The sequence below is a fragment of the Sus scrofa genome, chromosome 1 (assembly GCF_054392235.1).
Source record: "Sus scrofa isolate SSC_HxYL_T2T_F1_AM1 chromosome 1, Sscrofa_HxYL_maternal_Yorkshire_Landrace_v2.0, whole genome shotgun sequence".
In the NCBI taxonomy this organism is placed as follows: domain Eukaryota; kingdom Metazoa; phylum Chordata; class Mammalia; order Artiodactyla; family Suidae; genus Sus; species Sus scrofa.
Window position 1 is genome coordinate 24267746 of NC_139383.1, and position 13325 is coordinate 24281070.

Genomic DNA, 13325 nt, shown 5'->3' on the forward strand with positions numbered 1-13325 from the left:
AAAGGCTTGTAAAAAGTACATTCTATTAGCTAAGTATGGCTTAATATACATCTATTTTACTTCTGAATATTGATACTTATTTCAGAGGAGATTACTCAAGTATGATAACAAAGAAGATAGGGAAGTAAAAGTAAATTATGAAGGGTTTCCATCCTAGCAAAGTTATATCTTTATGAATAGCATATATAAAGGTGGAACTGTCTCTATTACTATTTGAATAACATGAATTGTTTTGAAGAATCATTAAGAATAGCCTTTAAGTGAAAATAATGTTGAACAGTGTCCACATACCTAAAAAATTCTTACTAATAAATTCAGACACGTGAAATGAAACTTGAGAACCATAATAACATAAAAATTTTCTGCTCATCTTTATCCACCCACAGTCAAGCTTGCTAAATGTGAAACTTAGTAGGGAATATACAAAGAACAATTAGTATGAAATTTTATCTTGAACTGAGAGAAATACTCCACTTTGACCAAGACAGTGGTGGAATAAAAGCATGTATTTTAGTGACAGAATTACAGTTATTTTTCTTCTCTAACACCTGAATATTAAAATTATTTATTATGAATATTTCTAATCCTATGGCCTTATTACTGGGACTTACAGGAAAATATTCTTTTTTAGCAAAAAGCACACATAATACATCATAAAAGTATTTGCTAAATTATGTTTTTTAATGTTTTATTAAAGTATAGTTTATTTAAAATGTTCCTTCAGTTTCTGCTGTTCTGCAAAGTGACCCAGCCACCCATACACATACATTCTTGTTTTTTCATTTTCCATCATATTCTTTCTTTCTTTTCTTTATTTATTTTTTCTTTTTAGGGATGCACACATGGCATATGGAGGTTCCCAAGCTAGGGGTCAAATTGGAGCTGTAGCCACTTGGCCTACACCACAGCCACAGCAACACCAGATCCTTAACCCACTGAGCAAGGCCAGAGATTGAACTTGCATCCTCATAGATACTAATCAGATTTGTTTCCTCTGAGCCACAACAGGAACTCTATTTTCCATCATATTCTAACCCAAGAGACCACACAAAATTCCATGTACTGTACAGCAGGACCTTATCACCCATCCATTCAAAATGTAGCAATCTGCATCTACCTACCCAAAATTCCCCATCTATCCCTCCTCTCCCCCTTCCCTGTGGCAAACACAAGTCTGCCCTCCATGTCCAAGATCTTGTTCTATTTTGTAGATAGAGCATTTGTGCCACATTTTAGACTCCACATATAAGTGATTATCATATGATGTTCTTCTTTCTCTTTATGACTTACTTAACTTAGTATGAGAAACTCTAGTTCCATCTACATTGCTGCAAATGGTATTATTTTGTTCTTTGTATGGCTTAATAGTGTTCCATTGTATATATGTACCACATCTTCTTAATCCATTCATCTGTTGGTTTCAGTGTCTTGGCCATTGTGAATAGTGCTCCAGTAAACATAGAGGTGCATGTATCTTTTTCAAAGAAATTTTTGTCCAGATACATGCCCAGGAGTGGGATTGCTAGATCATATGGTAGTTCTATATTTAGTTTTCTGAAGTACCTCTGTACTGTTTTCCATAGTGCATGTGCCAATTTACATTCCCACCCTTTTCTCCACATCCTCTCCAGCACTGCTGTTTGTTGACTTGTTAATGATGGCCACTCTAACTGATGTAAAGTGGTACCTCATTGTAGTTTTTATTTGCATTTCTCTAATAATTAGTGATATTGAGCATTTTTTCATGTGCCTGCTGGCCATCTGTGTATCTTTTTTTGGAGAAGTGTCTGTTTAGCTCTTCTGCCCATTTTTTGATTTGGTTGTTTGCTTTCTTTGTTGCCGAGTTGTATGAGTTATTTCTGTATTTTTGGGATTAAGCCTTTGTTGGTTGCATCATTTGCAAAGATTCTCTCCCATTCTGTGGATTGTCTTTTCATTTTTTAATGGTTGCCTTTGCTGTGCAAAAACTTTTGAGTTTAATAGGGTCTCATTGTTTATTTTTGTCTTTATTGTCATTATTCTAAGAGGTGGATCAAAGAAGATATTGCTGTGATTTATACCAAAGAGCATTCTGCCTATGTTTTCCTCTAGAAGTTTTACATATCTGACCTTACATTTAGGTCTTTAATCCATTTTGAGTTTATTTTTGTGTATGGTGTTAGAAAATGTTCTAATGTCATTCTTTTATATGCAGCTGTCCAGTTTTCCCAGCATCACTTATCAAAGGGACTATCTTTCTTCCACTGTATGTTCTTGCACTTGGGTTTATTTCTGGGCTTCTTATCCTGCTCCATTGATCTATATTTCTGGTTTTGTGCCAGTACCATACTGTTTTGATGACTGTAGATTTGTAGTATAATCTGAAGTCAGGGAACCTGATTCCTTCAGTTCCGTTTTTTCTTTAGTATTGCTTTGGCTATTTAAGATCTTCTGTGTTTCCATACAAATTTTAAAATATTTTGTTCTAGTTCTGCAAAGATTGTCATTGGTAGTTTCATAGGGACTGCATTGAATCTCTAGATTTCCTGAGGTAATATTGTCATTTTGACTATACTAATTCTTCCAGTCCAAGAGCATAGTGTATCTTTCCATCTATTTGTGTCATCTTTGATTTATTTCATCAGTGTCTTACGGTTTTCAGAGTACAGGTCTTCTGTCTCTTTAGGTTGGCTTATTTCTAGGTATTTTACTCTTTTTGATGTGATGGTAAATCAGATGGTTTCCCTGATTTCTCTTTCTGAACTTTCATTGTTAGTATATAGAAATGCAATAAATTTCTGTGTGTTAATTTTGTTACTGCAACTTTACCAAATTCATTGATTAACTCTGTTTTCCGATTATTGTCTTTTGGATTTTCTAGGTATAGTATCATGTCATCTGCAAACAGTGATAGTTTTACTTCTTCTTTTCCAATTTGGAATCCTTTTATTTCTTTTTCTTCTCTGATTTACATAGTCAGGATTTCCAAAACTATGTTGAATAACATTGGCCAAAGTGGACATCTTTGTCTTGTTCCTGATCTTAGAGGAAATGATTTCAGTTTTTCACCATCGAGAATGATGTTAACTGTGGTTTTGTCATAAACAGCTTTTATTTTATTGAGGTAGTTCCCCTCTATTCTCATTCTCTGGAGAGTTTTTATCAGGAATTGGTGTTGAATTTTGAAAAAAGCCTTTTCTGCATCTATTGAGATGCTCATAGGGTTTTTACTTTTCAGTTTGTTGCTATGGCGTATCACATTGGTAGATATACAGATATTGAAGAATCCTTGCGTCCCTGGGATAAATCCTACTTTATCATGCTGTATGATTTTTTAATATATATCTGGATGCAGTTTGCTAATATTTTGTTGAGGATTTTTACATCAGTTCATCAGCAATATTGGGCTGCAATTTTCTTTTATTCTGGTATCTTTGTCTGGTTTTTATATCAGGGCGATGGTGACTTCATAGAATGAGCTTGAGAGTGTTGCTTCCTCTGCAGTTTTTTTTTTGAAATTTCATAAGAAGTGTTAACTCTTCTTTGAATGTTTGATAGGATTCAACCGTGAAGACACCAGGTCCTGGACTTTTGTTCTTTTGGAAGTTTTTAAATCATATTTTCAATTTCAGTGCTTGTGATTGGTCTATTCATATTTTCTATTTCTTCCTGGTTCTGTCTTTGTAAGTTGTACCTTTGTAAGAATCTGTACATGTCTTCTAGGTTGTCCATCTTATTGGCATACTGTTACTCATAGTAGTATCTTATGATCCTTTCTATTTCTGTGGTTTCAGTTGTAATTTCTTTTCCATTTCTAATTTTATTGTTTTGAATCCTCTCCCTTTTTCCTTGATGACTCTAGCTAAAGTTTCATCAATTTTGTTGATCTTTTCAAAGAACCAACTTTTGGTTTCATTGATCTTCTCTATTGTTTTCTTTGTCTCTATGTTATTAGGTTCTGCTCTAATTTTTTATTATTTCTTCCCTTCTACTAATTTTGGGCTTTGTCTGTTCTTCCTTCCCTAGATGTTTAAGGTGTAAGGTTATGCTGTTTATTTGAGTTTGTTCTTCTTTCCTGAGATAATGTTGTATGCTACAAACTTCCCTCTCGCACTGCTTTTGCTGTGTCCCATAGGTTTTGGATTGTTGTATCTTCATTGTCATTTGTTTCTAAGTATCTTTTAATTTCCTCTTTTGTTTCTTCAATGATCCACTGGTTATTTAGTAGAACGTTGTTTAGCTTCTAAGTGTTTGTGTTTTTTTATGTTGTTTTTTTTTTTTTCTTATAGTTCATTTCTAGTCTCATAGCACTGTGGTCAGAGAAAATGCTTGAAATAACTTTAATTTTTTAAAACTTACCAAGGCTTGATCTGCGGCCAAAGATGTGATCTATACTGGAGAATGTTCCATGTGCACTTGAGAAGAAAGTATATATTATGCTGCTTTGGGGTGAAAAGTCCTATAGATATCAATTAAGTCTATTTTATCTTGTGTATCACTTAAGGCCTGTGTTTCCTTGTTGATTTTCTCTTTGGATGATCTGTCCATTGCTGTAAGTGGTGTGTTAAAGTCCTCCACTATTGTTGTGTTACTGTCGGTTTCTCTTTTATGGCTGTTAGTAGTTGCATTACATATTTTGGTGCTCCTATGTTGGGTGTATATATATTTTTAATTGTTATGTCTTTGGATTGATCCTTTGATCATTATGTAATGTCCTTTTTTGTCTCTTGTGACCTTATTTTAAAATCTATTTTGTCTGATATGAGTATTGCTACTCCTGCTTTTCTATGATTCCCATTTGCATTAATATTCTTTCTATACCCTCACTTTTTCTGTATGTGTTCCTAGATCTGAAGTGAGTCCCTTATAAACAGCATGCATATAATTCTTTATTTTATCCTTTCAGCCAGTCTGTGACTTTTAGTTGGAGCATTTAATCCATTTACATTCACTGTATTATGGGTAAGTATGTACTTAATATAATTTTGGGGTTTTTTTTTGGGGGGGTGTAACTTTGGGTCTTTTTTCTTCCCTTCCTCTTTTGTTGTCTTCTCTTGTGATATGCTGGCCATCTTTAGTGTTGTGTTTAGCTTGCTTTTTCTTTGCTTAATGCGTGTGTCCATTATAGTTATTTGATTGGTAGTTCCCATTATATTTTGATATAACTATCTTTATGAGTTCAGGATTTTTTTCTGGTTGCTAGTCTCTTTATTTCAAATGCATTTTCAGTGTTCTGACTTTGTCCTCTCCTCTTCTAATGCTTGCTAGTTTTGATACTATATTTATCAATGTGTTATTTCATATTTTTACATTATCTTTGTCTTTACCAGTGAGGTTTTCTTTTGTAATATTCCTGTTTCTAATTGTGGCTTTTCCTTTTCTGCTTAGAAAATTTCCTTTAGTGGTTGATGTAGGTTTGAAGGTGCTGAATTCTCTGAGCTTTTGCTTGTCCGAAAAGTGTTTGATCTCTTCATCAAATCAGAATGAGAGCTTTGCTGGGTAGAGTCTTCTTGGCTCTAGGGTCCTCCTCCTCAAATATATCTTGCCATTCCCTTCTGGCTTGTAGAGTTTCTGCTGAAAAAGAAGCTCTTATCTTCATAGGGGTTCGCTTGTATGTGATTTGTTGCTTTTCCTTTGTGGTTTTTAATTTTTTTATTTGTAATTTTTTTTTTCAGTTTGATTAGTATGTCTCTCACTGTTTCTCCTTGGATTTAGCTTGTATGGGATTCTCTGTGCTTCCTCAATTTGAATGAGTGTTTCCTTTCCCATATTAGGGAAAGTTTCAGCTATAATCTCTTCAAGTATTTTTTCTGGCCTTTTCTCTCTTTCTTTTCCTTCTAGAACCACAATGATGTGAATATTGGTACATTTAATGTTGTCCTAGAAGTCTCTTAGACTCTCCTCAGTTCTTTTCATTCTTTATTCTTTTCTGTGGCAATAATTTCCAAAACTCAGTTATTTGTTCTTATGCCTCCATTATTCTGCCATCAAGTCCTTCTAGTGTATTTTCCATTTCGGATATTGTGCTATTTATCTTGCTCTTTAAATCCTATGGCTCTTTGTTAAACAATTCTCCTAAGTTCTTGATCTGTATCTCCATTCTTTTTCTGGGATCTTGAATCATCTTTACTATCATTACTCTGAATTCTTTTTCAGGTAGATTGACTATCTTCTCATTGTTTATTTTTTTTGTGTGTGTGTGTGTTTTGCCTTGTTCCTTCATCTGAAAGCTACTTCTTTTTCGTATCATAATATCTACCTTTCTGTTTATCATCCCCTTGACAGCAGGTATGTAGATGCAGCAGCGGGTGCCCAGTTCTGAAATTCTCAGGGGTGGTAGCTGTTCACGTGTAATGTACTCAGAGCATGTGATAGGAGCAACAGTATCATACTACCTCTCCTGGAGATGGGTGGCTGCTAGGGATGAGGTCAGTGAGGAAGGTGACAGTGATTCACAGTTCACATGATTGCTTTTGTAGCATGTGGGGAACAGTAGTGGCTCCTTCGACCCCTCCTGCTACCAGGTATATTTCAGAACTATTTCCTGCAGCTTGCAATGTCAGCAGTTGCTCCTGAAGCCCCTTTCTTTGCTGAGAAGGCTCTTGGAACTGCTTTCTCTAGCTATAGGAGCAGGCACCATTCTGCAGTCACTCACCTTGTCTGGCCACTCTAGAGATCTCTCTCTATAGCCCCAAGGGTGGGGGATGCTCCCTAACTGTTTTGAAAATGCTTTCTCTATAGCTATAGGACATGCATTTCTGGCGGTCCCTCCCCCCACCCGGCTGCTGACAGAAGTATTCTCTGTAGCCCCTGCAGATCAGAATGTGGACCAATGGGCTACCCATGGCTTCCTTAGTGCTAACTGAGTGCCACTTGCAGGAACCCTGTAGTTTGAGCTTTTCTCCAGCCAGGCATCCTGCAGCTCCAGCAAGGACTGTGCACCGGCAGCCCTCTCTTGGCTCTTTGGGTGCACATCAGGCACCACTAGCACACGCCACTGCAGAGACAGTAGGCAGAGCCACAAAACTTGTGCTTTTCCTGGTCAGGCAGTTTGCAGCTCTCACAGGGTTGATGCCACTTGCAGGGGAGCAAACAGCAGGAACAAGGAGCTTGTGTTATTCCCCCAGGTAGTTACTCCACCTGATCCAAGTTCTCTGAAGTCCTAAGGGGAGGACTGCTTCCCAGCTATTGCTAGGTAGCAACTGCTATCCAGTGGTTCCCAGAGCTAAAGTGACAGTGTCCTGTAGCCTGATAGCATGCACACAGGGGACAAGGCTGTAGTGGTGGATCCTACCTCTTTCCTCTGGCACCAAACAATGATGCCTAGCTTCTAAGACTGACTGTGTTGCCTCTGCTTATGCCCTCAAATGTGGTCGCCCTATAATCTAGTCCCTCCAGGCTGTTTCCACATGGCCAACCTGTTTTTTTGCCATGTAGCCAGGCTCAGCTCTCTCTGAGTCTGATCTCTAAGGTGTTTTAGTCCCCAAACCTGCTAGCACACACACACTGTTGCCATAGCATTGACTGTGGAAGATTTTTTCCATTTTAACTGCTTCACACCAGTTGTCCAGAGTTCCTCCTTCATCTTGGCTGATCTCCTCACTGGTGGGGAAATATCCCAGGGTACAGAAGATTTTTCTCTTTCCACCTCCCTCCTAGTGGGTACAGGTCCTGTCTGGCTTCTTTTCACTTCTCTCTTTTCTCCTTTCTTTTGCCCCATCTTGTTTTGTGAATTGTTTTGTTCTATCATAATCCTATGCTATCATACTCTTTTGTCAGTTTTAGTGTATTTCTTATTCTATCATAATCTTGTTCCACTGTAATCTTTTGTCAGTTTTTAGCAAATTTTCTGTGCAAATAGTTCCACATGTAGATGTGTTCTCAATGTATTTGTGGTTGTAGGTGAGCCTCACATCCTACTAAATCCACCATCTTCCTCTGAGTCCTGTGAAATTATGATTGATTTACATTCTATAAAGTCAGATTATCTTAACTATTATAGATTTTATCTATGTTGTCTTATCAGGTATAAATTTTGTTGAAATATATATGTGGCTCATACTACCAAAGTTTTTGTTGTTGTTGTTGTTGTTCTGCTGTGTCTGAGGCATGTGAAATTTCCCAGGCCAGGGACTGAACACGAACCATAAGAGTAGCCCAAGGTGCTGCAGTGACTATGCCAGATCTTTAACCCACTGCACTACAGGGGAATTCCCCAAAGTATTTGTATACAAAACATATTCTTGAAATTAGAACAATCAAAAAAGTAAAAATCTAGAAACTGTTACTAGAGAAAAAAGCAATATGGTTCAATTTATTTGAGGGAAATAATAAATAAGGTGTCACTGTTTACAAATGGGTACACTAGTATGTGGGAAGATTCACAATTAGAAACAAGATGACCCATGGGTTAAATACTGTGGGTGGGTAGATTTTGATTTATGTAGGTTAAGTCATATCAAATGAGCTCTGATCATAAATATTGGATAGCAGTGAAAAAGGGGGTAACACAATATTTAATATTTTATGCCTTTTAATAGTTTTATTAATGCCATCAATGGTACCTGATTTGTTTAATCATAAATGTTGTATGGGAAAATTAAACAAGTATATAGTAAAATAAGTACTATAAACTCCTAGATAAGTAATATGTGATTTTCAATTATTACTAAGGTCAAAACTTTTATTACAAATGGACACATTTTTGAAATTACAATGGATACCATACTTACCTTATCCAGAAGTTATTGGTTGAAAGATGTATGTTCTTTAATGCAATGACCTCCACAGCCAATTTAAACTGTTCCACAGAATTAATTTCCATTACATTAGTGATATTCAAAGATTCTAAGGAACTCGAATGTTTAAAGCAGTACAGTCTACACGTATATGGATTTTTTTTTCAGAAATTCAAGTAATGTGAATTATCCTTAATATCCACCTTAAAAAATGAATTTTTTGCCCCTTATAGTTATAACACTTGATCACTAAAGTATGTTGATCAAATCATTAACTGAGTCAAAACATAGTGTCCTAATTGCCTATTATGAGCTCTTAAAATTTTGTTTTCTTTGCTATTTTATAAATTTTACTTATTCTATGAAGCTTCTATGGAACTATATAAGGTGTACCATTTATAAGTTACAGTGTTTATTGCTTAAGTCTTTTTTTCATCAGTTAAATAAAATATGGCTCCATCATTATACAAAGCTTCTGCAGAGCAACAGAGACACTAATATGAGTATGTAACAAAGAGAGGTGAAATTAAAAAATAAAATGCAATGATCAATAGCCATCATTCTCTGTGGACAAAGTTCTATACTTATGATAGCTACAAGGATGCCTTTCTAATTAGAGTCTGATATTCCTCCTAGAACCTTCCAGAAATGATATATTTTGAGGAATTGAAATTTTGAGTGAGTTTTTTGCATTTCTCCTAGTCTATTAAAATTTCTTCCAATATTCTTTAAATATGCTCTGCTTTTTCTCTTTGATTTCTAAGTATATTTTAAAAATGGATCCAAATATAGACAAGAGAAAACCTACCTCAGTTTCATGTTCTTAAATTCTTTTAGCAAAGCATTTGCTTTGCATATTCCAGTTCAACAAACTAAGAATGTGTCACATCATTTATCAAACAAACTTTAAAGAAATTCAACAGGATTGATATGTTTACGAAAATCACCAGTGAAACCTTTAAAAAGTCACATACATATCCAGTCTATTGAATTGGAATTTCTGTGTGAGAGGCCTGAACACTTTTATTTAAAAAAAAAAAAAAAGCTCTCTGAAGAAGATTATAATATATAGACAGGATTGATAATGTCTACCATTACTGACAAAGCCAATATTGCTTTCTTTGTGGATTTATTACAAATGAAACTGTTGTATAATTATAGTTTTATTTCAATGGTTCAACAGTGAGTCAGTCTTGCCATTACTACTCATTAGCCACCACATCTCATTGATTCCACCATTCTACTTTCTGCTAACCTGTCACTTAAGAAGATAATCACTTGCCATCTATCTATCACTCAGATAATAAATCTACTCCTTTGGGGGAAAGTCAGATAGATTCAGATTACTTCTTGATATTGTAAGGACCAATTTCCTTAGAAAAAACAACATAATGGATGTTATAAGATGTCATACAATGTTATATAATGTCATAAAACATCATCTAATCTTTAAATCAGACAACATAATTTTAATAATGACAGGACATTTCCAAAGGAAAAAAAAGGCAGTGGCTCTTCCTCCATGGTGAAGACTTTGATTTCCAACGTATCTTAGATATTCTAGTTGGACAACCAGTCACATTTTTCAAAGAATCTGACATATTATATGACTTATCTACCTAGAAAGGAATCAGGTGCTCCTCTTTGATTTATGGCAATAGGATGTGCAAATTCAATTTCAGAGAATTACAATAAAAAAGTTTAAATAGATGCTTACATACATTTTTGTTTCTAATTGACATGAAAACATTACCTATAGGATTACATACATATCAATAAAATGGCTACAACTGGATTTAAATTCTTATAAAAGCATGAAAGAATTTTACAGTTGTTTTACTTCTTTTATCTATTTGATCTAATATAGAAGTAATACTATTTACCCTGAATGATGACAAAGTTATCAATTTAAAAGTCATAATTTTGATATCAGTCTGTGTAGACTAGGTCATGCTCTGGCAATAGTCATCACCAAAATCTCAGGAATTTAATACAGCAAGGGTTTATTTCTTGATTACAGAAGGTCTACTGTAGATCCAATCTGGCCTATAAGGCAATTGACATTTATATTTATTTCATTTGTTTTTACTTTTTTAAATTAAAGTGTAGATGATTTACAATGTTGTACCAATTTCTGCTGTATAGCAAAATGACTGGGAATGTATGTACGTATGTATACATTCCTTTTCTTATATTATCATCCATTATGGTCTATCTAAGAGGTTAGATATAATTCCCTGTGCTATACAGTAGGACCTCATTGCTTATCCTTTCTAAATGTAATAGTTTGCATCTACTAACCACAAATTCCCAGTCTATCCCACTTCCTCTCCCCATACCCCTTGGCTACCAGAAGTCTCTTCTGTATGTCTATGAGTCTGTTTCTATTTTACAGATAGATTCATTTGTGTCATATTTTAGATTCCACATATAAGTGATATCATATGGTATTTGTCTTTTTCTTTCTGACTTACTTCACTTAGTATGATAATCTCTAGTTGCTTCCATATTGCTGCAAATGCCATCATTTAGTTCTTTTTTATGGCCAAGTAGTATCCACTGTATGTATGTACCACATCTTCTAATCCATTCATCTCTTGCCGGACATTTAGGTTGTTTCCATGTCTTAGCTATTGTGAATACTTCTGCAGTTAACATAGGGTGCATGCACCTTTTTAAATGAAAGTTTTGTTCAGATATATTCCAGGAGTGGGATTGCCAGATCATATGACAGTTCTGTAATTAGCTTTCTGAGGAGCCCCCATACTATTTTCCATAGTGGTTATATCAATTTACATCCCCACAACAGTGTAGGAATGTTCCTTTTTCTCCACACCCACTCCAGCATTTGTTATTTGTAGACTTATTAATGATGGCCATTCCGATTGGTACAAGGTGGTACTTCATTGCAACTTTGGCTTGCATTTCTATATATACTTATTTTTTATATTTTTAGCATCTCTGTGATAAAGTCCCCAATATTTTGGACCTGTACCATCTAAAAGATCTGGCCTCTTTCATTTGATGTGATGGGGGAAGAGTACTTGAAAATTTCATAAAACAAATATCATATGATATGACTAATATGTTGAATCTAATAAAAATGATATAAAAGAACTTATTCACAAAACAGAAACAGACTCAAAGATTTTGAAACCAAACTTATGGTTACCAAAGGGCAAACATTGGGGGATGGGGCATGTAAAATTTTGAGGTTGGGATTGGCATATACACACTACTATATATAAAATCAGTGAGTAACAAGGACCTACAGTATAGAATGCGGAAATGTCCTCAATACTCTTTGGTGGCCTGTGTAGCAAAAGAATCTGAAAAAGAATGTGTGTGTGTGTGTGTGTGTGTAGTGTGTGTGTGTGTGTATACAAACACATATATGTGTGTATATATATTTGATTCACTTTGCTGTACACCCCAAACTAACACAACATTGTAAGTCAACTATAGTTTAATAAAATTTAATAAAATAAAATATGATTATTAAAGAAAGGAAATGTTTCCTGTCATCAGTGACATGGTCTTATAGTATACGGACTCTTGGAAGTCATCAAATCTCTAGAAATGAATAGGTTACAAAGTACGGTTACCAAGTTTAACAAATAAATATACTGCATGGGATATACCCATAATAAATACTTGTACTTTTCTGAAGTTCAAATCCAGATGGTATCTTGTATTTTAAATGGAAATCCTACAAAGAACCCAATAATATACAATGTAGAAAATATTTTATTTTGTGTTCTTATTATAATTATGTCAGAGGTAAAAAACCCAAAGTGTATTTTGTTATGACCTTTTCCTCTACTATAAGCTCATCTAATTAAGCTTTGCATTCAGTATTTTGAAGACAAAATATTACACTGCTTCAGTAAATTTAAACATAGAGAAGCCAATAGTGAATATAGTTTGTGATTTAAATGCTTTCTTTTTTCAATAATATGATTTCAGAAAAATTCTCAGATTCCAATAAAGGAACTATCTATATTAACAATTTCCATTTTTTCATGAGTTGTAATAGTTTTAAGTAAAATAGAGGTGCAATCAGATAATTATTCAGGTTATAACAATGTAACTTTTTAGGCAGATGTGGCTCTATTTCATAAAAACTAAGGTAACCTAAATGAGAAAGACTCCTATTCTTTTTTGAAGTATTTATCAGGAAATGACTCAAGCTCTATAAAGAACTTGACTCATTAATCAATAGGATAGAGTCAAGGCTCATAGATAAACAAGATTCAAAGGAAAAATATCTGTGAGATTACCTTAAAGCAGCTCAGTTACTTTCCTTCATGTAAACATATATGTATTTTATCTTAACTCCTGAAGGAAAGAAAATGTTTAAACATACAAAAAAAGAGAATGTAGAAGACTGATAATTATCCCAGTTGATCATTCTGTTAGTATCACAATCCAATACTGCCACTACCACCACCAGTCTAATGTACAGACATATGGGCCCTAAAGCATAGCTCCTTAAAATGTGGGTTGTGGGGAGTTCCTGTCATGGCTCAGCAGAAATGAATCTGACCAGCATCCATGAGGATGCAGGTTTGATCCCTAGCCTTGCTCAGTTGGTTAAGGATCCAGTGT

General features: G+C 34.8%; 1 long non-coding RNA gene across 1 annotated transcript in view; it reads left to right on the plus strand.

Moving 5' to 3' along the window:
* The window catches only part of LOC106508831 (uncharacterized), a 1163285-nt gene that overhangs the window by 1044809 nt on the left and 105151 nt on the right, over positions 1-13325 (plus strand). The gene's annotated exons all lie outside the window — the stretch shown is intronic.